The sequence below is a fragment of the Eumetopias jubatus genome, unplaced genomic scaffold (genome assembly GCF_037043125.1).
Source record: "Eumetopias jubatus isolate StellerSeaLion01/CBP00866 unplaced genomic scaffold, mEumJub1_p1.0 scaffold_2, whole genome shotgun sequence".
Taxonomy (NCBI): domain Eukaryota; kingdom Metazoa; phylum Chordata; class Mammalia; order Carnivora; family Otariidae; genus Eumetopias; species Eumetopias jubatus.
Window position 1 is genome coordinate 140964168 of NW_028274808.1, and position 27849 is coordinate 140992016.

At 43.3% G+C, this 27849-nt stretch overlaps 1 pseudogene; it reads left to right on the forward strand.

Moving 5' to 3' along the window:
• Positions 1-20351: 20351 nt before the first annotated feature.
• Positions 20352-20769, forward strand: LOC148164903 (dolichyl-diphosphooligosaccharide--protein glycosyltransferase subunit KCP2 pseudogene; annotated as a pseudogene).
• Positions 20770-27849: the final 7080 nt, after the last annotated feature.

The window sequence follows — 27849 nt, forward strand, 5'->3', positions numbered from 1 at the left end:
TACTGTACTTAAGACTCTTCATTACCCTTACTCTCAAGAAATCCAGAGATGCAGCAGTGAGGACAAAGCACCTAAGCTTCCAGGTGAAATGGAATTATCAACATGTGACAAGGTAAATGGAATCCCAGCTTCCTCAAATATATAGTAGGGCAGCAAACACCTAGAGGCTTAAGGTAGAGTTCCTAAGTAGGAAAAATTCTCAAAGATATTTAGCAACTAAGTCGGTGATATTATAGTAATAGTGCCAAGTGTTGTTATTCTAAAACATTTTAGTAACTCCAAATCTTTTGATGAGTTTTATAGTGATAAGGAAAAATCTGTGTGGCCGACCGAAAAAGGTGGCCGACTGAGCCAGCAAGGGAGTCCCAGCCCCTGCCCCAGGGCTCTTCCAGGTTCTTCTCTCTGCTTCCTGCATGCAATCTGGGTTCCTCTCCCTGCTCCACTTCGCACACACGCCAAGAGTGTCAAGTATGCAGAAATGTATAAACTGCCCCCTTTGTTTGTGCTCGGGGATCTCTTCTCTGAGCCCGCTGGCATTAAATAAACCTCCTATCCTCCAAGATCTGAGTGACACTTGGTTCTTCCATTGGGTGACCCAGTCCAGGTTCCGTAACATTTGGTTCCCTGACTGGGAAACCCAACTGCTCTGGCCCATTGTTCCCACCAGTTTGGGGCAATGGCAGGGCAGTGATGAAAGGAGGGATCGTAATGAAAAGGTGCGCCCTGCCTAATTTTTGGCAGTCTCCCACCCTGGTCGCCTTGGGCTGGCCAAGCCCCACTGTTCCCACTGGACTCGCGGGGACTTGGCAGGTGAGGACCTGGTCCCAACGTCGGATTCCGGTAAGGACTGGGACCCCAGGACCCAGACAGGCTCACCCCCACTGGGGTGGAAGGGGAGCCTGATCACCTCCCAGAGACCTCTTAAAGGTCTCACAGGTAGGGATTCCCAGGGAGGGAACATAATAACTTCTGGAGTGTGAATGTGTGAGTGAATGTGCAGTCCAACCTGGCTTGTTCAAGCAGACTGATTCTGTGACTCCACGGGCAGGCACCCTTAAGGTCCCCAGAAGCTTACGGAGTCTGAGTGGGCCCGTCTGCAATTCTGTGGTGAATGGCATACGGTCTATGGCAGCCTCGGAATAGTTTCCGATTTTAAGTCACAACGCTGAGACCACTATGGCTAAGCCTCACCTAAGCTCCTATGGGACATGGTCAGATGGGCATCTGATTGGTCTCATCTCAGGGGGAACCCCCCCCTTCTCTATCTCTGTGCCACCACACACGGGGACATCACCATGGGGTCAGGGCAGAGTAAACCTATGGTTCTAGAGACCATGATCAAAAATTTCAAGAACGGGTTTTCAGGAGACTACGGAGTCAAGAAGAACCCCGTCAAGTTGAGAACCCTATGTGAATTGAAATGGCCCACCTTTGATGTCAGGTGGCCTTCAGAAGGGACATTGCATGTCCCAACAATTCATTGAGTATGGCGAGTTGTAACAGGAGAATCAGGACACCCTGACCAGTTTCCGTACATTGACTCCTGGCTAGGAATTGCTCAGACCCTTCCCCACTGGGTGGGATTCACTTGCAATTGGCAGGGACAGGCCAGGGTCTTAATCACCTCATCCAAGCAACCTAAAGAAAACAAGCAAAAGCCCCAGTCTCCACAAATCCTAGCGAGAGATCCAGAGGACAAACTGACCCTGCCCTCACCATAGGTACCCTCAAGACCACCTACACCTAGCCATTCAGCTCCAGACACTCCCCTCCACCAGTTTCACTAGTGCCTCCACGCCCAGAGGATCCACCGGCGCCCCCAGGCCCAGAGGATCCACTTTCTCCAGGACCAGCAGCCAGGCTGCACCCCAGGCCAGGTGCAAGCACCCTCCAAATGCCCGCATGAGAGACGCAGGAACCCGAGAGCCACGATGAAGAAAGAACGGTCCCACCCAGCCATTCCATGATGTATTATCAGCCCTTATCTACCACTGACCTCCTCAACTGGAAACATAACACCCCATCCTACTCTGAGAAACCACAGGCTATGGTAGACCTCATAGAATCCCTCTTCCAAACTCATCTGCCAACCTGGGAAGACTGCCAACAGTTACTCCACACCTATTTAACACAGAGGAAAGGAGGAGAATAATGAAAGGTGCACGGCAGTACATGGAAGAGCATGCACCAGCAGGAGTCATCGACCCTGCTGCCCTGGGCTAATATGGCTGCACCTGAAGTGGGCACAGCATGGGACTTTACCACAACTGAGGGACAGGCCCACATCCACTGGTACCAGGACGCCCTCCTCCCAGGAACATGACTAAGGTCACTCAACCAGGGGAGTCCCCCGGGGACTACTACGAAGGACTATGTGAAGCCTACAGAATATACACTCCATTTGACCCCGAGGCACAGGAAAGTCAACAGATGGTTATCACCTCCTTCATGGCTCAGGCCGCCCCAGACATCAGAAAAAAAACAGAAACTAGAGGGTTTTGCTGGGATGAACATCACCCAAATAGAGGTTGCCAATAAGGTCTACATGAACAGGGAGGCCGGAGCTGAGCAGGAAGCCAACAGAAAGATGAAAAAGAAAGTCCACATCCTTGCTGCAGCCCTGAAAGAAAAGGACAACACAAAGATGGGGAGACCCCAACCACTGAAAGGGGGGAAGCCCAGAACCCCCTTGGCAAGGGATCAATGTGTCTACTGTAAAGAGAAAGGGCATTGGAAAAACGAATGTCCCAATCAGGGAAAGGATCAAAAGCCCAGCTGCTACAAGAAAGAACCCAAGAGAAGGACCTCACAGGCCTTGCGGGAATGGATTCAGTCTGAGGGGAACTGGGTTCTTTCCTCCTTGGCCCCCATGAGCCCACAGTCAAAATGAAGGTGGGGGGCCAAAGTGAATTTTATGGTTGATACTAGGGCCAAGCACTCTGTTATCATCTCCCCAGTGGCACCTTTCAGTAAAAGGACTGCGACCATCCTCAGGGGCACTGGGATGCAAATGATACAACAGCCCTTTTGCCAGGCTCACCAGTGTGAACTCGGGGGCCACAAGGTCTGACACGAATTCCTTTATCTGCCTGATTGCCCCATCCCTCTCCTGGGCTGAGACATACTCTCCAAGCTTAGGGCTCAGGATAACCTTTGAGCCCACTGGACACACTAGCCTCCGACTGAACCCAAGGCAAGAGGAGATGGGGTCTCTAATACTATTACCACGCCAAGGGAAGAAGAATGGAGGCCATTCTGTGCCCAGGCCCAACTGAGCAGCCCGCCGGAGCTCAGACTTGCCTTCCCTTCAGTATGGACTGAAAACAACCCACCTGGACTAGCCCAGAATTGGGACCCTATCATTGTTGAACTGATCCCAGGAGCCCAACCTCAGAGGCAAAGGCAATACCCCCTTCCCCAAGAAGCTAAGATCAGCATCCAAGGACATCTGACCAAACTCAAAGAAGCAGGTATTCTAGTCGAGTGCCAGTCAGCCTGGAATACACCACTCCTGCCAGTCAAGAAGCCAGGAGGGGGATACCGACCAGTTCAAGACCTGCGGGCCATCAACAAGGTGACCATCTCTCTGCACCCAGTGGTTCCGAATCCATACACTCTCCTTGGCCAAATCCCAGGGTTGGCCAGATGGTTCACTTGCCTAGATTTGAAGGATGGCTTCTTCTGCCTCTGCTTAGCTCACCAGAGCCTTTGAATTAACTGAACTTGATACACGGCGCCAGATGCAACTGACTTGGACGCGCCTCCCAGAGGAGTTTAAACACTGACCAACCCTCTTTGGGGAAGCGCTGGCTGCAGACCTTGCCAGCTTCCCAAGAGAGGTCACACGATGCACCCTCCTCCAGTATTTGGATGACCTCCTCCTTGCCAGTGACACACAAGAAGACTGTACAAAAGGCACAAAGGATACCGGCATACCAAGCCTCATGGAAGAAGGCACAAATCTGCCAATGACAGATCTGATACCTTGGTTTCCTCCTCACCCAAGGGAAAAGAACTAGGGCCAGAGAGGAAAAGGGTCATCATCTCCCTGCCACAGCCCCAGACAAAAAGTGACCTACAAGAATTCCTGGGGGCTACAGGATTCTGCCACATCTGGATTCCTGGGTTCTCAGCAATAGCAAGACCCCTTTATGATCTCTTAGGGGGACCAGATCAAGAACCCCCTACCTGGACTGAGGAAGCAGAAGCCACTTTCAAAGAGATAAAGACCACCCTGGGGTGGGCTCCAGCCCTAGGCCTACCAGATGTAGAAAAACCCTTCAATCTCTTTGTGCATGAAAAAGAAAAATTAGCTCTCAGGGTACTCACCCAGACTGTTGGACCCTGGCAATGACCAGTTGCTTACCTGTCAAAGAAGCTGGACCCTGTGGCAGCGGGATGGCTGCCATGCCTCAGGGCACTGGCAGTCACTGTCCTACTCATCAAAGAGGTGGACAAACTTACCCTGTGGCAAGAACTTAACGTCAAGGTCTCATGCAGTTGTGTCCCTCATGAACACACAGGGACACTGCTTCCTTTCCAACCCTCAGCTAGCACAATACCAAGGGCTCCTCTGCAAAAACCCACGGGTCACCCTCAAAACAGTAAGGACATTAAATCCAGCAATCTTTCTCCCCACGGAAGAAGGGGAACCAGACCATGACTGCTCCGAGGTGACTGATGAAGTCTACTCGAGCCATTCAGATCTGCGGGATCAAGCCATAAAGAATCCAGAGCTCACACTGTTCAGCGATGGCAGGAGTTACCTACAAGAGGGTGCCCTGAGAGAAGGTTATGCAGTAACCACAACCACTGAAGTCCTAGAAGCTAAGGCATTACCAGCTGGATGGTCAGCTCAATGGGCTGATTATATGTCTTAGTCAAAGCCCTCACCCTCGGTGAAGGCAAGCGAGTCAACACCTATACTCTCAGTACGTCTTTGCTACTGTACATATACATGGAGCCATCTACAAGGAAAGGGACCTCCTAACCACAGCAGGGAAAGCTATCAAGAACAAAGAGGAGATACTGAGACTCCTTGAAGCTGTCTGGCTTCCAAAGGAAGTAGCAATCCTGCACTGTAAGGGACACCAGAAAGGAGACAACCCCATGGTCAAATTTATGATTACTCCAAGCCTTACAGTCAACCCCCCAGAGTCAGACAGAAAATAACTCACCCTGGCGCATCCCTGGGTCCCCCATTCACATGCAGCAAGCATCTATAGCACAACTGTTAGGTATGATTAACACCTCCCACCAAGCACTTAACCGCTCAAATCCACCCCTAGTATCTGTCTGCTGGATCTGTATGAAGGCCAGTCCCGTCCAATACCTAGGTGTCATCCTCAACCAATCTACCATGTCACCTCCCACCTTGGCACTGGGGACCTCAGATTATCCCTCCCTGGCTCTGGTACAGCTGTATGGCAACGCTTCCTCTCCCATCACAGGCCACAGTCGAGTCTGTGCGCCTAACACTTTTCTGGCTTGTGATCAAGGTGTATACATCTGCATCACCCTGTGCAATCATTCATGCACGCTTGTCAGTCTCTTACCTGATCTTTTAGTCCTCCCTGGGAGTGATGCCCCACTCAGAGTGAGACCTCCTAGCCGCCCTCAACACTCCCCTATGGCCATCCCTCTTATCTTGAGCCTGCTGGTCACATCAGGTGTTGTCCTCTGCACCACTAGCATTGGGATGTCTCAGGTTCAGTACCGGGGGTTAATTCAGCTCACAGTGGCTTTTTCTGTCCTCACTCAGTCGGCCCTGGCTCTGCAGCACCAGCTCAATTCACTGGCCTCAGTTGTCCTCCAAAGCAGGTGCAGGGTCAACTTGCTCACAGCTGTGCAAGTTGGGGCTCTGCCTCTTCCTACAGGAGGAATGTTGTTTCTATGCTAATGAGTCCTGGTGGTCCAAGAAACTCTGATCCAATTACAGGAACGAGTACATTGCCGGTGGGAAACACTCCAGCAGACAACTTGGGATTCCCTCTCACAATGGTTCCCCTGGTTAGCCCCCCTCATTGGCCCCCTTCTATTGCTTCTCCTCATAGTAGCATTTGGTCCTTGTATCACTACTCAAATTGCTAAAATCAGACTCCAGTTATTCCTTACTCACTGTCGCCCCTTAGAAGATGGAAGATGATGCCCTCTAAACTAGGTAGTTTAAGGGGGCATCGATAAGGAAAAATCTGTGTCCTAAGACGGCTGACCGAGCCAGAAAGGGAGTCCCATCCCCTGCCCCAGGGTTCTTCCAGGTTCTTCCCTCTGCTCTGCTTCCCACACGCACCAATCCGGGTTCCTCTCCCTGCTCCGCTTTGCGCACATGCCAGAAGTGCCAAGTATGCAGAAGTAGAAGTGTATAAACTGCCCCCTTTGTTTGTGCTTGGGGCTCAGATCTTTGGAGATCACTCGCCTCTGAGCCTGCCAGCGTTAAATAAACCTCTTATCCTCCAAGATCTCCGAGTGCCACTTGGTTCTTCCATCAGCTGACCCAGTCCAGGTTCCATAACAATAGTAGAGCTATCAGATTAGTGATGCTACCCCCTAGCTATGATTTAACAAGAGCTAGTACCTCTAGATGAACTTCTCCAATGTCCTGATTAGGCCTCTGAAGATTTGTTGCAGCTCAAGGGTGGCTGGGTGGTCTGCACACAAGATGTGACAAGGCATAGATCTGCATGCTAGCCATCAACCTGAGGTCTAAATTTTAAAGTAGCCCAAGATCTAGAAATGCCACAAGCATCCCCCTCCTCCCCACAATGCTGGGAAGCTGTGAAGAATCAGGTAGATGCTGTACATGTTTGCTCAACCACCCCATGGATCTCAATAGTGGCCACCTGGACAATGAACATTCATGTTGACATTGCTCTTAGGCTCCCATTCCTCAACTTCGGGGCTGCTGGTGGCTAACATCACTAATGGACTTGCAGTCTTAGCAAGTAGATGGCTTTTACCAGTTATGAAGTATTTCCTTAAGTAGCACACAATAAATATTCTGACTCTGCTTGTAGTCTATAGCTGCTCAGATATCTCAGAGCTTTGCATTGTGTGCTACTTGAAATGGTATGCTTCTAAAACAGGAAACCCCAGTTGCTCATGTTTTAGCCCTCTATGACTGAGCATGATAAAAATCAAAATCCACTTTGTTGGCCTACATCAACTTTCACCACCGCTCCCACAATAGCAAAACCTGCAAGAGCCCCCTATTATTTCTGGGCCTCAGATAAGCTCATGAAAAAGTTGGTTCCAGTTCTCCTCTGGCCTTATGTCAACTGCCCAAAAGCTCCTAAGGAAAGTGCTACTGGCTTAACGACTTCCTACCTTCTAGATGTGCCAAGGGGCCCTGCGTTCTCTTCATTTCATCATGTGAGAATAACACTATTGTTCTTAAATGAGGCTACTGTCTTGCTTCCATACCACATCAGACACCTTGACCCTATAGCTGCCCAACTTGAACCTGGGGCTCAGCCTCACTACAGCTTTTTGACAAGTCTAAGGAAGAGACACTCTCCTCTCTTCTCTACCTTTCCAATATGACAGGTCTTCTCTACAACTCCCAGTACAGCAGCTTCTTGGCAGATATAGATGCCTCCAAGAATGCGAACACCCAGGGGAAACTAGCCCAGTAGTACTAAATTCCAATCCAGGCTTAGTTTACTTCGAAAGGGTTTAGTTGTGTTATAAGGATTCCCCCCTACTCTTCAGAACTTAGTTCAGTTTGATACCCATTTACATTGGTCCTTATACAGGCACATCATCTCCAGTGCTGGTAAGTCCCCTCTTAACCCATCTATTGGGTTAAGTTATACTTCAGTTGGTTTATGAGCAGTTTCAGTAACAGCCCATCACTGAAGAGCACTCAGCCTAAGTGGAGTGTAATTCAACACAGTACAAGGCAATTTCTCCCACAGTGAAGAAACTCTGGTGTATATTCTGGAGGCCAGGGATTGTGGTGAAGAGTGGAGGCTCTGGTAAGTTAGATATTAAATGCTTAAGTATTTGATCTCTTTAGGATATCACTACTCTAATTACAAAATACTCAAAGTTAAGAGCTACATGTGGTATTTTTCCAATATCCTGTACTTAGAATAGCCGTGAGTTACTAAACTAAGATTTAAACTGTGTGCTTTGGGTATGCATGGCATTGAAGATTCCAGGACAAAGTTTAGCAGCAATAATCCATTGAAATTCTTGCTAGGGGTGTGGAAGATGGCCATATTGCTGATGTAGGATGGTGTTAAACACAAAGGCAATCATTCTGGCAAAGTCCAAGTAAACAGTTTAAATGGCTCCAGGTGTTCTGATTCCTGGGAATTTCCCTCTTGAAAAGTTTACAGTCAACTGACAGCAATACTGAAACTACATTCTACACAGGTCATCTTAGACCAACACCTCTCTAAAACAGGTAAGTTCAAGAGGGATAGTAGACCCCGCCCCAAGTTAGCTTTCATCTATTGTAACATGATAGCCACTGGCCACTGAGCACTTGAGAGAGGGCTAGTCTGATTGTGGATGTGCTGTAAGTTTAAAATGCATACTAAACTTTAGGAAGTACCAAAATGTAAGCCTTTTAGGTTTTTTTTATTACATGTTGAAATGTATTTCATCTATTGGTTAAAATTCAGTTTAATGGAACTACTGTAACATTTAAGATTTAATAGGTGGTTTATACTTTCTCTTGTGTCTCTGGGACAAGATCCATTCTACAGTCTCCTAGAAATTCTTTACAAGGACAATGCACCAAGAACTTTGTGATCTAGAAGCTTTCCACTAATGCTGTTTCAGAAGTTGTGGGTTCTTTGGGATGATTTTGATTTCAAACTAGACAAGATCACAAGATACTGTTTATACCACATCCCATCTACCTGGGAATTCCTAAACCTCAGACCTGAAAACCAAAAATGTTACATCCGGTATTTTTTAATTTAAATTCAATTAGCCAACATATAGTACATTGGTTTCAGGTGTAGAATTCAATAATTCATCAGTTGTATATAATACCCAGTGCTCATCACATCACTTGTACTCTAGTGCCCATCACCCATTTACCCCACCACCCAACTCACCTCCCCTTCAGCAACCCTCAGTTTCCTATAGTTAAGAGTCTCTCATGGTTTGTTTTCCTCTGATGACTTGCCAGTTTTCCCTCCCTTCCCCTATGATCCTCTGCACTGTTTCTTATATTCTACATGAGTGAAACCACGTAACTCAAAGAATTATTTGACTCAGCGTAATACCCTCCAGTTCCATCCAAGTCAATGTAAATGGTATGCATTCACCCTGATCACTGAGTAATATTCCACTGTATACATACCACATCTTTATCCATTCATTTGTTGAAGGACATCTCCCCTCCTTCCACAGTTTGGCTTTTGTGGACATTGCTATGAACACTGGGTGAAGGTGCCCCTTTGGATCACTACATTTGTATCTTTGGCATAAATACCTGGGAGTACAATTGCCGGGTCGTAGGGTAGCTCTATTTTTAACTTCTTGAGGAACCCCATACTGTTTTCCAGAGTGGCTCTACCAGCTTGCATTCGCACCAACAGTGTAGGAGAGTTCTTTCTCCACAACCTCATCAACATCTGTGTTTCCTGACTTGTTAATTTTAGCCACTCTGAATGGTGTGAGGTGGTATCTCATTGTGGTTTTGATTTGTATTCCCCTGATGTCAAGAGATGTGGAGCATTTCTTCCTGTGTTAAACATTTGTATGTCATCTTTGGAGAAATGTCTGTTCATGTCTTTGGCCCATTTCTTGATTGGATTAGTTGTTCTTTGAGTGTTGAGTTTGATAAGTTCTTTATAGATCTTAGAATACTAGCCCTTTATCTGACATGTCATTTGCAAATATCTTCTCCTATTCTGTCAGTTGTCTTTCGGTTTTGTTAACTGTTTCCTTTACTGTGCAAAGACTTTTTATCTTGAAGTCCCAATAGTTCATTTTTTGCCTTTCTTTCCCTTGCCTTTGGAAACATGTTTAGCAAGAAGTTGCTGCCTCTGTTCTCTAGGATTTTGATGGATTCCTATCTCACATTTAAGTCTTTCATCCATTTTGAGTCTGTTTTTGTGTATGGTGTAAGGAAATGGTCAAGTTTCATTCTTCTGCATGTGGCTGTCCAATTTTCCTGACACCATTTGTTAAGACTTTTTTCCATTGGACATTCTTTCCTGCTTTGTCGAAGATTAGTTGACCATAGTGTTGAGGGTCCATTTCTGGGTTCTCTATTCTGTTCCATGGATCTATATGTGTTTTTGTGGCAGTACCATACTGTCTTGGTTACAGCTTTGTAATGGAGCTTGAAGTCTGGAATTGTGATGCCACCAGCTTCAGTTTTCTTTTTCAACATTCCTCTGGCTACTTAGGGTTTTTTCTGGTTCCATACGCATTTTAGGATTTGTTCCAGCTCTGAAAAACGTCAATGGCCTTTTGATAGGGATTGCATTGGATTGCTGAGTAGCACAGACATTTTCATAGTATTTATTCTTCCAATCCATGAGCATGGAATGTTTTTTCATTTCTTTGTGTCTTTAATTTCTTTCATGAGTATTCTATAGTTTTCCCAGTACAGATCCTTTGCCTCTTTGGTTAGGTTTATCCCTAGGTATCTTATGGTTTTTGGAGCAATTGTAAATGGGATTGATTCCTTAATTTCTTTCTTCTGTCTCATTGTTAGTGTATAGGAATGCAACTGATTTCTGTGCATTGATTTTATATCCTGACACATTGCTGAATTCCTGTGTGAGTTCTAGCAATATTGGGCTGGTGTCTTGGGTTTTTCACATCAAGTATCAGGTCATCTGCAAAGAGTGAGAGTTTGACTTCTTTTCATATCTGGATGCCTTTTATTTCTTTTTGCTGTCTGATTGCTGAGGCTAGGACTTCTAATATGATGTTGAACAACAGTGGTGAGAATGGGCATTCCTGCTGTGTTCCTGACCTTAGCGGAGAAGCTCTCTTTTTCTCCCCATTGAGAATGATATTCTCTGTGAGCTTTTCATATGTGGCTTTTAGGATGAGATATGTTCCCTCTATCCCTACACTGTGAAGAGCTTTAATCAAGAAAGGATGCTCCACTTTGTCAAATGCTTTTTCTGCATCAATAGGGAGAATCATGTGGTTCTTGTCCTTTCTTTTATCAGTGTATCATATCGTGTTGATTGATTTGTAAATGTTGAATCATCCTTGCAGCCCAGGAATAAATCCCACTTAATCATGATGAATAATCCTTTTATTGTGCTGTTGGATCCTATTGGCTAGTATCTTGGTGAGAATTTTTGCATCCATGTTCATCAGGGATATTGGTCTAGTTTTTGGTGGAGTCTTTGTCTGGTTTTGGGGTTGAGATAATTCTGGCCTCATAGAAAGAGTTTGTAAGTTTTCCTTCCCTTCCTCTTCTTTTAAACAGCTTCAGAAGAATAGGTATTAGTTCTTTAAGTGTTTGGTAGAATTCTCCAGGGAAGTCATCTGGCCCTGAACTCATGTTGGGAGATTTTTGATTACTCAATTTTCTTGCCAGTTCTGTTCAGGTTTTCTATTTCTTCCTGTTTCAGTTTTAGTAGTTTATAAGTTTCTAGGAATGCATCCATTTCTTCCAGATTGCCAAATTTGTTGGCATACAGTTCCTCATAATATGTTCTTAAAACTGTATTTCCTTGGTGTTGGTCATGACCTCTCCTCTTTTCATGATTTTACCTGGGTCCTTTCTCTTTTTGTTAAGTCTGGCCAGGAGCTTATCAAACTTACTCTTGGAAAGAACCAACTCCTAGTTTCATTGATCTGTTCTACTGGTTTCTATTTCATTGATTTCTGCTCTAATCTTTACAAATTTTCTGCTGGGTTTAGGCTTTATTTGCTATTCTTTCTCCAGCTCCTGTAGGTGGAAGGTCAGCTTGTATATTTGAGACTTTTCTAGTTTGAGAAAGTCTTGTATTGCTATGTACTTCCATCTTAGGACCACCTTTGCTGCATCCCAGGAGGTTTTGAACAGATGTGTTTTCATTTTCATTTGTTTCCATGAACTTTAATTCTTCTTTAATTTCTTAGTTGGCCCATTCATTTTTTAGTGGGATGCTCTTTAGCCTCTAAGTATTTGAGTTCCTTCCAAATTTCCTGTTGTGATTGAGTTCAAGATTCAAGGTATTGTGGTCTGAAAATATGCAGGGGATGATCTCAATCTTGGTACTTGAGGCCTGATTTGTGACCCAGTATGTGATTTCTTCTGGAGAATGTTCCAGGTGCACTAAGAATGTATTTTGTTGCTTTAGGATGGAATGCTCTCAATATATCTGTGAAGTCCATCTGGTCTAGTGTGTCATTCAAAGCCCTTATTTCATTTTTGATCTTCTACTTAGATGATCTGTCCATTGCTGTGAGTGGGATGAAGTCCCCTATTATTGTTAATGTGTTTGTTATTAATTGGTTTATATAATCAGCTGCTCCCAAGTTAGAAGCATAAGTATTTACAATTATTAGATCTTGTTGGATAGTCCCCTTAATTATGATAGTATCCCTCTACATCCCTTATTACAGTCATTGGTTTAAAGTCTAATTTGTCTGATAAGGATGGCTACCCCAGCTTTCTTTTGATGTCCATTAGCATGATAAATGGTTCTCCACCCCCTCACTTTCAATCTGGAGGTGTCTTTGGATCTAAAATGAGTCTCTTGCAGACAGCATATCAACAGTCTTGCTTTTTTATCCAATCTGATACCCTGTGTCTTTTGATTAGAGCTTTAAGTCCATTTACATTCAGTAACTATTGAGAGATAGGAATATAGTGCCATTGTATTACCTGTAAAGTCCCTGTTTCTGTAGATTGTCTGTTCCTTTTGGCCTCTCTGCCCTTACAGGATCCCCTTTTGTATTTCTTGCAGGGCTAGTTTAATCCTTATAAATTCTTTTAGTTCTGTTTGTCCTGGAAGCTCTAGCTCTCCTTTCATTCTGAAGGACAGCCTTGCAGGGTAAAGTATTCTTAGCTGCATGTTTTTCTCATTTAGTACCCTGAATATATCATGCCAGCACTTTTTGCCCTGCCAGGTCTCTGGACAGGTCTTCTGCCAGTCTAATGTTTCTGCCCTTGTAGGTTAAGGACCTCCCATCTCAAGCTGCTTCCAGGATTTTTCTTTATTTCTGACATTTGCAAGCTTCACTATTATATGTTGGGGTGTGGATCTATTTTTATTGATTTGGGGGGTTCCTCTATGCTTCCTGGGCTTGAATGCCTGTTTCCTTCCCCAGATGAGGGAAGTTCTCAGCTATGATTTGCTCAAATATACCTTCTGTCCCTCTCACTTCCTCTGGGACACCAATAATTCTAATAGTTTTGCTTTATCATCAATTTATCAAAGCCTCCCCTCATGATCCATTAGTTTTTTCTCTTTTCCTCAGTTTCCTTACATTCCCTCATTTTGTCTTCTATGTCACTCTTTTCTGCATTTACCCTACCCATTAGAGCATCCATTTTAGACTGCATCTCAGCATTTTTTTTTTAATTTTATTTTATCATGTTATGTTAGTCACCATACATCATTAGCTTTTGATGTGGTGATCCATGACCCACTGTTTTTGCACAACACCCAGTCTCCATGCAGCATGTGCCCTCCCTAATGCCCATCACCAGTCTAACCTATCCCCCCACCCCCCCCAAACCCTGTTTCCCAGAGTCCATAGTCTCTCATGGTTCATCCCTCCCCTTCCTTCTCCTAATGTCCTCCATGCTATTCCTTATGTTCCACAAATAAGTGAAACCATATGATAATTGACTTTCTCTGCTTGACTTATTTCACTTAGCATAATCTCCTCCATTCCCATCCATGTTGATGTAAAAGTTGGGTATTCATCCTTTCCGATGGCCGAGTAATATTCCATTGTATATATGGACCACATATTCTTTATCCATTCATCTGTAATTTCAACCTTAGATTTTAGTTCTTTTGTTTCTACACTAAGGGATTCTCTAGTGTCATGTTTTTCAAGCCCAGCTAGTATCTTTATAAGCATTTCTGAATCTACATCTGACATTATACTTCTATCCATATTGATTAAATCTATGGCAGAGAGTTTTACCTCTGTTCCTTTTGTTGTGAATTTCTCCTAGTCATTTTGTCTAGAGAACAGATGAGAACAAAGTCAAAAGTATCAACCACAACCCCAGTGAAGTACACAGTAGACAAACCCAAAGAGATCTAAAACCAGGAAGTGAAAAAAATAATCTTCCAGGTGGACAAAATAGGGTGATACACTTGGTCCTGGGTGTATTTTGGTTTGACAGAAGACCCTGGATCCCAAAATTGTAAAAAATATACAATAAAAGTACAGTCAAAGGAAGCCAAAAGTGAATCTATAAAATATGTGTAAAAATGAAAGTTAAGACTTAACAGGTTGATAAAGAAACTAGTTGAAAAGGAAAATAAAAATTTTAAACTGAAAGACCGAAGACTCATGAGAAAAAAAACCCTCAAATTCTATGTACTATTTTCCCCTAGCACAGGAGTTTCAGTTCTGTGTGATCCACACTGTTCACCTGATGTTCCCGCTAGTCTGGAGGAGGGGTCTGTTACACTGATTCTCAGGTGTCTTTGCCTGGTGGAGTTGCACCACACCTTGCCAGGGGGCTGGGTTCAGTGTAAGCTGCTTCCAGTTGCTCTATGTGGCTTTTATTCCCTGAAGGCTTTCATGCTGCTTTAGAAGATGGGGGAAAAAAAAAAAGATGGCAACACCCCAATCTTCAGCCGCAGAGCTGAATGATTGCCATCCCCCTCTTCAGTACACTCAGGGAAAAGCAGTCAATCACATTTGTGTGCACCAAACTCTGCAGACTGTTATGCATCCACGCCACTCCTGTGGGAAGGAGTGTTGCCACAGCTATGTGGCTTGCTCGGCCCCTGCTTGGAAAGAGGTCACCTGATCATGCTGTGGTTCATGGTTAATGACAAATCGAGCTGAGAACCCACTCTAGGGCTCACTAGCTACAGCTGGCTTCCCCATACCAATGCTTGGAAATTCTGCCACACACAGTCACCCCTGTTCTGTGACCCCAGGGATACTGAGACCACACTGTCCCACCTACGATTCTGCCCCACTTCTCCACTTGAGCACCTTTCAGGCAGCGATGTCCCTCCCAGAGCAAACTTCCAAAAGTTTCGATTTTGCACTCCGCTGCTATATCATTTTCCAGTAGCTGCCTAATGGAGGCTCCCTCCCCCTCCCCTGATTTATCTTCTGATATATCCCTTCAGATTCACTTCTCCACCCTCCTACCTTGAAAAACTGGTCTCTTTTCTATTTGTAGAATTGCAGCAACTCTTTTTAGATCTCAGGTTGAATTCACAGGTATTCAGAATTTGATAGCTATCTAGCTGAATTCAAGGGACCAGATGAAACAAGGGTCACCTACTCATCTTCTCCCCCTCCACTACATCAGGTATCTTTTGACAGTTATTCCTTGTCCTTTAGTTCATCACCCCTAATGCAAATATCCCTCAATTCTCTGAATGCTTCAGAGACCTCACCAGTGGTAGCACAGACCAAAAACCATCCTGGGTTTTTCCAACCTTCTCCTTCAGCTTGAAAACTTGACCTTGCTTCCAACAGGCCATCCCACTGGTGAAGTGAGACCACATTTTGTGGTCAGCTCATGGGCCTTCCTGCTAGTGCAGTGAAGTTTCATTCCCTTCATTCCATACTTAGGTTCTTCAAAAGCCCCTTCCATCAACCAGTTGAGTAATATTGTGCCTAGATTAGACACCAAATTTTAAACAAGGACATCAGGGCTTTCATTGTAATGAGTTTAGGCCAAAGGATAAGTCTACACCACTTTTCAACATTACTTCAAAGAGTAACAGCCAGACTTCAAAGTCGGTTCTGATTCCCAGCATGCTTTCCCTCACCCTTTTCCGTGGAGAATTTGTGTTGCAACTGATTAAGCACCTTGAGCCATAGCTGAGTGTTTGTGTTCCTTCTTAAGCTGTGCTGTAGTTCCCCAGAGGGCAAGGCCTCCCTTCCAGAGTGTGCTCATCACAGGGTTATTCAATCTTGTTACCTACAGACCAATCTCACACAACACACAATCTTCAGAGAAGAGTTGTTTGCTTCCAGCCAGTCACTTGTTGCAGTCACCAGTCTCGTGATGATGGCTCTGGTTTGGGAGGTGGGGGAAGGGAAAACTGACCTGGATAACCTCTGGCCACCACAGTTTACACCCACAGCTTCTGCAGGATTAGTTCCCTGAAGGAAAAAATGGCCAGTCTTTGGAGTTAAACAGAATCAGGTCTGTGAAAGGGCTGTTATGTAAGCAAATTGCTTTATGCATCAAAGTACTCAGAACCATAGTGAAGGCTGAAGCTTCCTTTTGAGCCTTTTCTCCAACCCCATCTCCATTTAAGACCTCAAACTTAGCACTGAAACACACATCACAGAAGCCTGAAGACCCAGAGTGACATCATTTCTACTCAAACTTAAATTTGCCAGAGGGAGAAAGAAGATTAGGCCTAGAAGTGTAGTTTCCCTAGAGGAATCCTGAGAATTTGGAAAGGTTAATGCTGTAGTCACAGCTTCAAGCTTGAGGGGGTCTTCCTTAATAGGGACAGATTAAAAAAAAAAAGAAAAAATGCTAATGGGTGAGTTTAACAAGCCTAGGTATCGTATTTAAACATTTTCAACTATGTTCCCCAATAACCTTGGATATTCTCTGGGCCCGTTGGGGTAGTAGGCTGGTGAAAGTATACATTGTCCCCTGCTGCTCCTAGAGCAGGTTTTTTTTTTTTTTTAAACCTTGATACATAGCAAAAAAAAGTTTCAAAGGCCACTGGCTTGAATTAGGGTATCTAATATTGCCTCATCTACATGTAGATTTCTGGTCAGAGAGGGTCTTGATATTCATAGTGCTCCCTTTAACAAAACCCTACTGACAAATGAACAGCTTCTCCTACAGGCACAAGTTTTAGTTCACCTTGTTACAATTTATCATTGAATTCTCACCTTTGAGTTTTCCTACTCTTCTTGCTTAGTACTTATCTCAGTGGCTGACTACAATTAAGGTAATGATTCTGTCTTTGACTAAGGGCACTTTAAAATTTGGTGCTAAGAAATAAGATACAGCAAACAACCAGTTTCCTGGGAAAGTAGCACTGAACTCTGGTACTGAGCAGCTCTAGGTAAACACTGGATACTAAGCAGAAACCTAAGAAATGAGTTGAACCCAAAATGGTATTGACACAACTGAACCATTTCTATTAATGCTACCCTGAGAGCTAGTCAGGGTTTCAGTTACAAAGAGCTAAATTCCCAGACAAGTTTTAGGATAAAGCCCAAGAGGTTTGCGCTGAACTGAGCTCAGTGGGCCAGAAAGCAGACAGATCGCACATCAGGTCAAAACTCAGAGGTCTCCACACAAATGAAATGCCCTAAAGTATGGCCAAATTCCCATTGGTAGAGGAGAATCCTGCACTACTACAGGTCTTGTTCTAAAAGAAGTTTGACATTTAAAAAGCTTGATTGTAGAGACACCAGTTTCATGGGACTCACCTGCAGTTGAGTCCATTCATTAGGCCAACAGTAGGGGTCAATCGTTTGGCCCAGCATTTTTAAGGTGAGAAAAGCCAACTTTTCAGGGTCCCCAGTTAGTTTTCCGTTGAGGGGTATTTTGTCCATTTATCCACTGAAGTATTTTGTCGATTTGGAGTTGTGTATATGGTTTGCTTTTTGTTATTTCCTTTGGCTTTTATAGTTAATGAAGTTTACAGAAATGGAAAGGCTGCTTGTAGACAAAATATACCATGCACTTTACATTAGATTTCACTTATATTTAAATGAATTCTTGATTGACCACTAAGTCACTAGTATACCAGCTTCTGGTATTATTAGAAGAGAAACTTTGCTATCAGTAAAGAGACAGTTACAGGTGAGAACCCTACAGGAGGAATAATGAGAAAATTGGTTTTCAATGTTGAGAAGCCACGGAGAAGCTAAGCCACTCACTGCTGTCCCTGGGCTTCATCTTGCTAGAGTCCCCTCCCCACACCCCCCACCCCACCCTGGCCCAATACCCCAGTTCTAATTGTAACCATTAGCTAGGAATGTCCTTTGGAAAGTCTAGGACTCAAGATCCCAGATCTCACGTAAGTGATTTTAACATCAAGCAGATTGCTGAACCCAGAACTACACATCTTGAGCGCATGATCTACAAGTCAAGAGCTATGCTCTTGAGCCCTGCTTCCTTCATAAGTGCAGTATTAACAAAATTTACTCCCCACTCATGGGGATGAGGGTAGACAAGTTGTGTATCCTTATGCTTTTTCCCCATTTTTCCAGATTTTTCTTAAAGCAGGTAGACCTAGGTATTTACGTATAGTGTGATTTTTACAATAAACAGCGTTATATGACTGAACACTAAATGCAATACAGTTTGCTATGTAGCACTTGGGAAATCAGTCAAGATAATATATCCATCACATAGGATACTCTTGATCAGTCTGTTACAAAGACACCACATTATCCCCTTTCTCTAGGACAAACATTGTTTCCCAATAAGCTCAAAGATGCCTCACAATGCTCATAGTGCTCTGGGTAACCATCTAAACAGATCATTTTCCCATTATCCCTACTGCAAAGGGTTCTATCCATTCACCCATTAGAAAAGTGCTCTCAGGTAAGCAATTCTGACATTAAACCTAGAGACCACAGTGAGGTAATACATTTCCCCCCTCAACTCCATATTTAAGTAGGGGAGTTTCAGCCTACAGGTTTTGTGTCTTTTTAAGGTCAGGCAACTGCTTTCTAGAGGATGGTAGTTAAAAACCTTAACTCCCTGGTAAGAGGACTCAAAAGCCTTGTGTTGCTTGAAGTTCACTTTAATCCTTCACTACGTATTACTAAAGACACTTCCTTCTCTCGAAGAAATGTAGTTCAAAAATACTCTACATTTTCTGCCCATAATTTTCAGTTAAGCTGATTTAACTTTTAGTCTCTAAAGCAGGGAGAAAATAGTTTTCCCTCACTTTCTGCCATTACTTTAGACAGGAGTTTCCAATAGACTTCACAACTCTAGATGAAGGCTAGATAAAAAGCATTTGGAAGATTTTTGTGAAGAAAGCAAGATTAGTGAATTTGCCTCAAGGAAAGGAACTATGTACTTTTAGAAATTTATACAACTGCACTAAGGTAGCTGGAAGAGTGCTTTTGCTGAAGCATCTTCTAAGCTGGAGGTTAAAGAAAAGCCAATTAACAGGTGACTTCTCAGTAAGATTTGAGCATGAGAGAAGAAAACTCAAAATTGAAGTTTCAATGTTAAGTTCCTCCAAGAACTCCGTTTAGGAACCCCAATAGTTAGAAAAGTTTCTCCCCCATCCGTATTTCAAGGAAGACATGCCTGATAAAATGACTTCATGAAGTGACCATAAACTCTTAGGAGATATTTTCTGTCTGCAAACGGCTGCTTTCATGTTTTGGTTGCTTAGATTCCCTTGTCTTTTTCTTCCTTCACCTTTCAATTCTAAAGTAGGCTACCCAAAATTTCCCTCAATATCTAGGAGAATCTTGATTCTTTCCACTCACGCCCTCCTAACCAGCAGAGAACTTCCCAGCTACTAGTAGGCCTGTAAAATTTTAGACTACATTCACTCACTAACCACTCCATAATCTCCTGCAGCAGCAGAACAAGAAACAACCTCACCCAGCCTTCTTTTTTTTTTTTTTATACCCAAAACTCCGCCTTCATCTTGGGTGCAGACCAATGAGAATACCTAGGAGCTACTGCCACTCTGCAATTGGTCCACGATTTCAGGCCAGTGTAAAAAATAGGCCTCCAGATGCCCACATGGCAGAGAGTCTTCTCCTTAGGCTTCCTATTTTAAAGAGGCACTACCCCTCCTCTTAGCTTTTATACTGCGTTGTAAAGGCTACCGAGTTGTTGAAGACGTTGTAAAGGAGTAGTTTAAAGTCACCTTCGCAAAATGGCTCCATCAGCTACTCTTCTAACAGTTAGTGTTAATACAAAAGAAGTTTAGAGGTGCCTGGGTAGCACCGTGGCTAGGTGTCCACTCTTGGTTTCAGCTCAGGTCATGATCTAGCGGTTGTGAGAGTGAGCCCCTATGGGGCTCCATGCTCAGTGTGGAGTCTGGTTGAATTTCTCACTCCCTCTGTCCCTACCCGTAACCCCCATCCCCTGTGTGTGCACACACACTCTCTCTCAAAACTAAATCTTCAAAAATAAATAAAACATTTTGAGTATGTCTTAAGGAATATCAAAAGGAGAAATATGAGGTGATGACATATACGCACAGCAATTGCTCCAGTTGGGCTCCCCTCTTTCTTGGCCTGGCAGCGATAGGGCCGAACGGCAGGACATGATGGCCATGGGTACCGGGGCGTCGCTGGCACTCTCCTGCCTCCTGTCCCTGCTGCTCCTTGTGGGGATGCACATGTATAGCCTCCAGCTGGCCTGCACCCAGTGGTTCACCATCAAGGGAGGGGGGGCTGCTGGGTTCCAGCCTTTTAGTCTTCTCTCCCACCGCCATCAGTAATCTGGAGAATGTTGTCTTTGGCAAAGGATTCCAAAAAAAGATCTTCCCTGAGATTCTTCTCTGTCTCCTGTTGGCTTTCTTTGCATCTGGCCTCATCCACCAAGTCTGCATTACCACCTGCTTCACCTTTTCCATGGTTGGCCTCTACCACATCAACAAGATCTCCTCCACTCTGTACCAGATAACAATTCCATTCCTCACACCAGCCAAGATCACAGGGAAGGGCAAATAGAGAAACTGACCCCGAATGTCCAATAAAGTTGATTCCTTGTAAGAAGGAAAGAAAGAAAAGGAAATATGAGTAGCTCTTTGGTCAGACACTGGTGTTAGAGTCAAACATCGTTACCCTCAGACAATACTAATGATCATGCTCACCTGTGTCATTTATTCTTTCATTCATAACTATTATTAAAGCCTATGATTCAGAGGAAGCAAGGAAGTGACCTAGTGGGGCATGGGTTTTGTCTGTGTTTCTCAGAATCCTCAGGATACACATGTTTCTGAAAAGTTAATTCCATTCATAGATTTGGAAGTAGAAAGTATTATGTTTAGACACTAATGAGCCAAACTGATATAAATAAATGATTTAATTAATAAATAGAGAAGGAGAGACAAATCTTCCTTACAGAATAATTTGAAATAATATATGTCCATATTCCCCAGTCCAGGAGGTGGAGTTTAATTCCCATCCCTGTGAGTGTGGGCTGGGCTTAGTGACTCAGATTTCTGAGAGTAGGGAAAGGGAAAAATAATCATTTTACATACACCTGAAACTAATATCACACTGTATGTTTAACAAAGTAATTTAAAAAACTTAAAAAAATAATTTTACAGTGAAGAAACCTGGTAGTGTTTGCCTTACCCTTGTTTTAACACTGCCTTAACCAAGTGATCCAGCTTAACATCATCAGTGATAAGTCATGTTGCTATGAAGTACTCTTAAATATAATGAGAAAACCACTTCATCCCCATGGTATTCTTCCTCAAAACGCATAACCCCAATATAATCATGAGGAAAACATCAGACAAAACCAAATTGAGGGACATCCCACAAAATTGTGACTAGTACCCTTCAAAACAGTTAATCAAGGCCATGAAAAATAAGGAACGATTGAAAAACTTCACAACCAGAAGAGACTAAGGAAATACGACTAAATACAACATGGTACCCTGGGTAGGATCCTGGAACAGAAAAACATATTAGTGGAAAAATTGGGGAAATCCAAATAAAGTTTGGAGTTTAGTGCATACAATGTATAAATGTTGATCTTTTAGTTTTGGCAAATGTACCAGTACTATATAAGATGTTAACATTAGGGGAAACTGGGTAAGGGAATCAGGAACTTTCTTTAGTGTCCCTGCAACTTTTCTGTGACTCTAAAATTAATTTGTTAATAAAACATTTATTTGAAAGAAAAAATTAAAAAGGGAGATAAGCAAAATCCACATGAATTTTTAAGATAAAATGCAAGTCTTCAAAGAAATCTTATGCTTATAGTAGACTGCTTTAAACTATGCCTCCCCTAGACTTGCTAGAAGCACTTTTCCATGTGTAGGGGTCATTTAGAACAAAAGTTTGAAAAGTTAGTTGAATCCCAAAGCTGTCTGAAGGATGGGATAAGGCTAGAGGCTAAGAGGCCAGCTGTAATCAAGCTGGGATATAACCAAGTCTAAGGCGGTAAGTCAGTGACCAAGTTGACTTATTTATTTCTATGATTGCTACCAGTGCTTTCTGGGAATTTGTTAATTCCAGTCATCCATTTTCATTTTGAGTGTTCATGTGTCTGTAGTCAGGAAAGAGATTCTGTTCTCAGGTAGCCAGGTCACATCAGGATTGCCAAATATGCTGGAGAAGAATGTGTTTTTAAAAAATAATACATCAGAGAAAGACAATTATATGGTTTCACTCATATGTGGAATATAAGAAATAGCACAGAGGATCATAGGGGAAGGGAGGGAAAACTGGGAAGAAATCAAAAAGGGAGACAAACCATGAGAGACTCATGACTCCGGGAAACAAACTGAGGGTTGTGGAAGGGGAGATGGGTGGGGAGATGGGGTAACTGGGTGATAGGCATCAAGGAGGACACGTGATGTGATGAGCATTGGGCGTTATACGCAACTAATGAATCATTGAACACTACATCAAAAACTATTGATGTACTATATGTTGGCCTATTGAATTAAAAACAAACAAACACACACTAGGAGTGCCTGGGTGGCTCAGTAGGTTCAACGTCTGCCTTCAGCTCAGGTCATGATCCCAGGGTCCTGGGATCAAGCCCTGCATGGGGCTCCTTGCTCAGCGGAGAGTCTGCTTCTCCCTCTCCCTTTTCCCCTCCCCCCTGTTTGTGCTCTCTCTCACTATCTCTCTCTCAAATAAATAAATAAATAAAATCTTTTAAAAAAATAAAAAACAGCACTAAAAGGCAAAAACAAAGCACAGCACAGGGTAAGTAATAGTCAAGAACATGGACTTTGAAAGTAGGCAGACAAACCTGGGTTTAATTCTCTACTAGATTTACTTCTCTGCTTACTAGCTATGTGCTCTCATGCTAGTTAACCTCTGTAAGCTTCAGCTCGTCACCTGTGAAATGGGAATAAATTGTGCTTACTCATAAGATTATTGTGAGGGCTGATTAATAATATGTATGAAAAACATCTAGAATAGCTCATGGCACACATACAGCACTTACTATTACCCAGATCTGTTCTACATCCAATACATATTGACTCATTTAATCCTCACAACAATCCTATTATTTGTCTTTATGTTCTACATGGGGAATCTGAGCCACAGAAGGATGAATTCTTGGCCCCAGGAAACATAGCCCGTAAGTGATGGAGCTTAATTCAAACCCAAGCAGTCTGGCTCTAGAATTCTTGCTTTTAGCCAGCACACTGCATTGTCTCTCTGTTATCAGAAAGAAAGGAAGAAGAAAGGGGACATGGCATGCTGGGAAGCCCAAAAAGAGGTACCTTTAAAAAAGAGAAATGGTCAGCTCTACTGTGGCACTGCAAATGTATAAATAATGCAGGTTTGAATTGGGAATGATACCAAATTCATGGCTAAGAGCCAGTTGGAGTGATAGCACTTGCTTCTGCAGGCCCAAAAATCAGTGAGAACATTCCTTTATAAGTCATGTAATAACACTGTAAAAGTAAAGTTTACCAAATTAGAGAAGCTCTCTCGCCACATGCTTAACCCAGTGTTTTCTCAGTTGATTTCCTGGACAGAAAACTCCAATACCAGATAGTCCAGTTCAAAACTAGACCCATGAGAATCCTCACTGTAGAGGCAGCCAACATTCCACACTGAATCATCCTTCCTCAAGGTGAAAGCCAACCCAAGCCTGAGGCAACATTCTTGAAGGCTTCCGCTGCTTCCCAGCCTAAGCAGAGGGCAACCACAAAAGTGAAGGCCTGGGCTCTTAATTTGGCAAATTCATCTCCAATTTACTGTTCAAATGGTAAAAGTTACCACCCTTTGAGTCCTTACTCTGAGCCAGGTAACCTATACTTTGACTCATTTAATTCACCCTTGACCCCCTTGAGCTAAATATTGACATTACCATTTATCAACGAGAAAATTCAAGTTCAGAGGAATTAAGCAACTTTCCCCAAGTTACACAGCTAGCAAGAGTCAGAGCCAGGGTTTAAACCCGAGCTGTTGACATTCCAAGGCCCTGCTCTTCAGCACTAAGATACCTTTGAGGTTGTCAAGAAAGCATATTTGAAGCGCAGAGCCAGTAACAACTTGTCATGGCCCTAGGATCCCTTTTTCCAATGAGAGAGCCCTGAAGCCCACAAGAGAATAAAGACAAAAATGGTCTTTCTGCCACAGGAGCCATCCTCAGGGACAGGCACAGAGAGACTAGGTGCAGGGAAAGCACTCCAATTTTTATTTCAACAGCTTCATTTCAATTCTGTTACTTTTGAACCAAGGCAAACTGCTACAGAATCCAGAGCCTACTCAACCTCTTTCTTTTCTGTCTTCTTTCCCTCTACCAAAGCCTGAAGAGGGAAGAGAAATAAGGTTTGTGCAGAGAACAATTCCAGTTGCAGTTTTCCTAACTCATTCTCAACTGGACTAATTCCAATAGGTGGCTCACCAGAACTAATTGCTGCTCTCACTGCATTCTGATGCCTGCTTGGATCCTGTGCCTGTTCTTTGAAGAACAAAGGCAGCCAGAGGTGATGGAAGGCAGCCACCATCCCTACCAGCACAGAAGAAAGAATTCTCTGTGTTGGTGGTCTGCCCTTTGGAAGCTTGGATTTGTTGGTCTATAACTCATTATTTGGATGGGGCTGATGTTGTTACAGATACAGATACATCATAGTATTATTTGATCTTTTACAGCATTCATATGATATTGAACTTCAGAACATGCAAGCCTAATTTAGGATATAGACAGAACTTTCCAATTCCTTGTCATTCCTGTATTTCTGTGTCCCCTGTTTGAAATGAGAAAGCGGCTGCTGGTGTAGTAAAAAGCCTACCCATATAGACTTTCCCTCGAGTCCTCCTACCTAAGCATCCATTCTGCTATGACCATAGCTGAAGCCCTTGTTTCTCACCTATTCCTTTTCTCTATTCTTCCTGCTGTTTTCACTACCTTCAAGGTACCCCCCTCTAGACCGTTCTCCACGCTACATCCAGAGAGATCTTTCTAGAACAAAATCCTTCTCTGGCTCCCCACCATGTTCAGGATAAAGATAAAATTCTTGCCATAGTAAAAAACAAGAACAAAATAAAAAAGAGAAAGGAGAGAGGAGGGAGAGAGAGGGGTCATTTTTTTAAAAATTTTATTGGGTTAACATACAGTGCAATATTGGTTTCTGGAGTAGAATTCAGTGTATCATCACTTACATACAACACCCAGGGCCCACCACAAAAAGTGCCCTCCTTAATACCCTTCACCCATCCATCCCACCCCCCTACCCTCCTCCCTCCATCAACCCTCAGTTTGTTCTCCATTGTTAAGAGGAAAGAGAGGTCATTTATTGACTGATTCAGTCTTCCATCACTCATGTGCTACCTCTACTCTGGTCCCCTTTGATTGGTCTAGCATTTTTTCCATACTGTTCCATCCTCTAGTACATCCTCTCTTTTTCATCCTCTCCAGCCACCTGGCTAATTCCCACTCATGCTTCAAGGATTGATACAAGTTTTGTCTTTCAGAAAGCATTTCTCTATTAGACTCCCCAAAATAAGTTAAGAACCTCATATTCTCTCAAAGCAAAAAAAAGCTAACACACCTCTTGTTACAACTCCTTCACTTGCCTGTTTCCTTCACCAAAATTGAGCTCATGGAAAATATGTCTTCTTATTCACCTTTATGACCCAGTCCTTGGAATAGTTCCTGGCCATGATTTTTGAGGGAATGAAGGAATGAAAGTGTGAATAAATGGCCAGGTTTCTGTATCTAGAAATAAATGACATACTTAAATGGTGTAATTGAGAAGAGTTTAATAAAAGCACCATTAATAAAGGTGTAGACAAGGTAAAGGAAACCCATGAGAAAAAATGAAGCATCCCTGAGGCCAGCTACAGCAGGAGCTGGGACCATGTCTAGGCCTGAAGTTACAAGGAGGAGAGTGTACCTCCCAGAATCCATAAGAGTCACTGCAGGGGAAGATCAATGGACAGGGGGTAAGTTCAGTAGTAACCTTCAGTAGAGGATGCATCCAACATGCAGTGACCTGGTATGATGGGAGCTGAGAGAGTAAATGCCCTAAAGGCTCTCTCTTCCCATCCTCCAATCTCCTGCTACTGCCTCTCACTAGCCAAACCCACCAGAAGCCAGAGGGCAAGGGAGCCCCTGATGCCATCAACATGGGTGAACTTCTCAAGGCACAGAGCAGGGTGGGGAAGAGATCTGGAAGAGCAAATGGAAAATATCCAATACAGTTTCTTTCCAAGAACAGAATCGTTGATGGCATTTGAAAGGTTAAGAAGTTCAGGAAAAATAGTCAGAGAAAGAATTATCTTCTTTGTGGCTTGTAAGAGAATTATTTCTAGGGAGAGAGAAATACTTTGATAAGCCAGTTGTTATAAAGAAGAGGGCAATAGGCTGGCAACTACCGCTGAAGAAGGATTCTTGCAGAAGAAGAAACTTTCTCTGGATAATAAAGGAGAAAAAGGGAAGAAGAATGGGGTTGAATGCATTCTTGGGGCAAGTTGAAGAGGAAGACAATGACTGAAGACTGGGAGGAAAGAGTTAGGAGAGGAGATCAATATAATTGGAGGTTTTCCAAGTGAGACTGTGGGCACTCTGTGCAGCAAGGTATCTTTCTGTGGTCATTATGAACCCACAGTAAGAATTTTTTTAAGATCATTATATGTTCACTGTGAATGAACTGTTTGTGGAAGTTAATGAAGGAATTGAGTTTATTTACATCAATATTGGTACCAGGCTGCCAAAGCAAGGGTCCAAGAGGAAAGATACATTTCTTCGTCAAACAGAGAAGGGACTGGAGTTCCAAGAAGTAAAGAGACTGAGTGAAGAGCACAGCATTAGAAGAGACAGAGCAAGACTCAAAACCTGGGCTGTCTGGCTCCAACTTTTGGGCATTTTCTCTGTCAATCTGCCTCCTTCCATTGTGTCTCTAAGGGCAAGTGAGAAGAGCTAAGAACCATGGTTATGTAATTCTTATTGCTTATAGATACATACTGATTAAATGCTAGAATTTATGGAGGACATATTGTGTGCCAAGAGCTTTATGTGTGTCATCTTGTCTAATCAGAGTAACCCATTGGAAAGATGAAGAAACTTTCCCAAAGTGCAGACTTAGAATTCAGTGCCTCAACTCTGCCCATCTGTATTTGTAGATCATCTCAACAGCTGTGAGAATATTTACTCATTTTCAGCATTTTCAAAGGGAGTATTTTTAAATGAAAACCTATAAATCTAGGTGTTCTTTGAAGCTGGGTTGCCACCAGCTCTAAAATACTATGGATCTGTTATCAAGAGTTTCCCTTGATTTTTAGTCCCAATTCCCACTGTCTTGCATATTACAGTAGCTGCTGCAGTTGTATTTTTCACATGTTCTCTTTGAAATGAGATGATGTGTGGAAGCTTTGGAATCCCACAGAGCTTCCTCAGGACCCCATATGTTAGAAGAGATTCCCTACAGTGACCTCTGCAGCAGCTCATCTCCTCCCCCACAGGCCTGCTTCAGTTCCAGGAGTTCAAAAAAGGCTGAAGGGTTCTTTCAAAAAGAAAAAAGAAAAAAGAAAAGGAAAAGGAAGCGTTGTTATTCTCTGTGGTTCATGTTCCTAACCGTAATTCTCCAAGCACTTAGATTTTGGTCATACTTA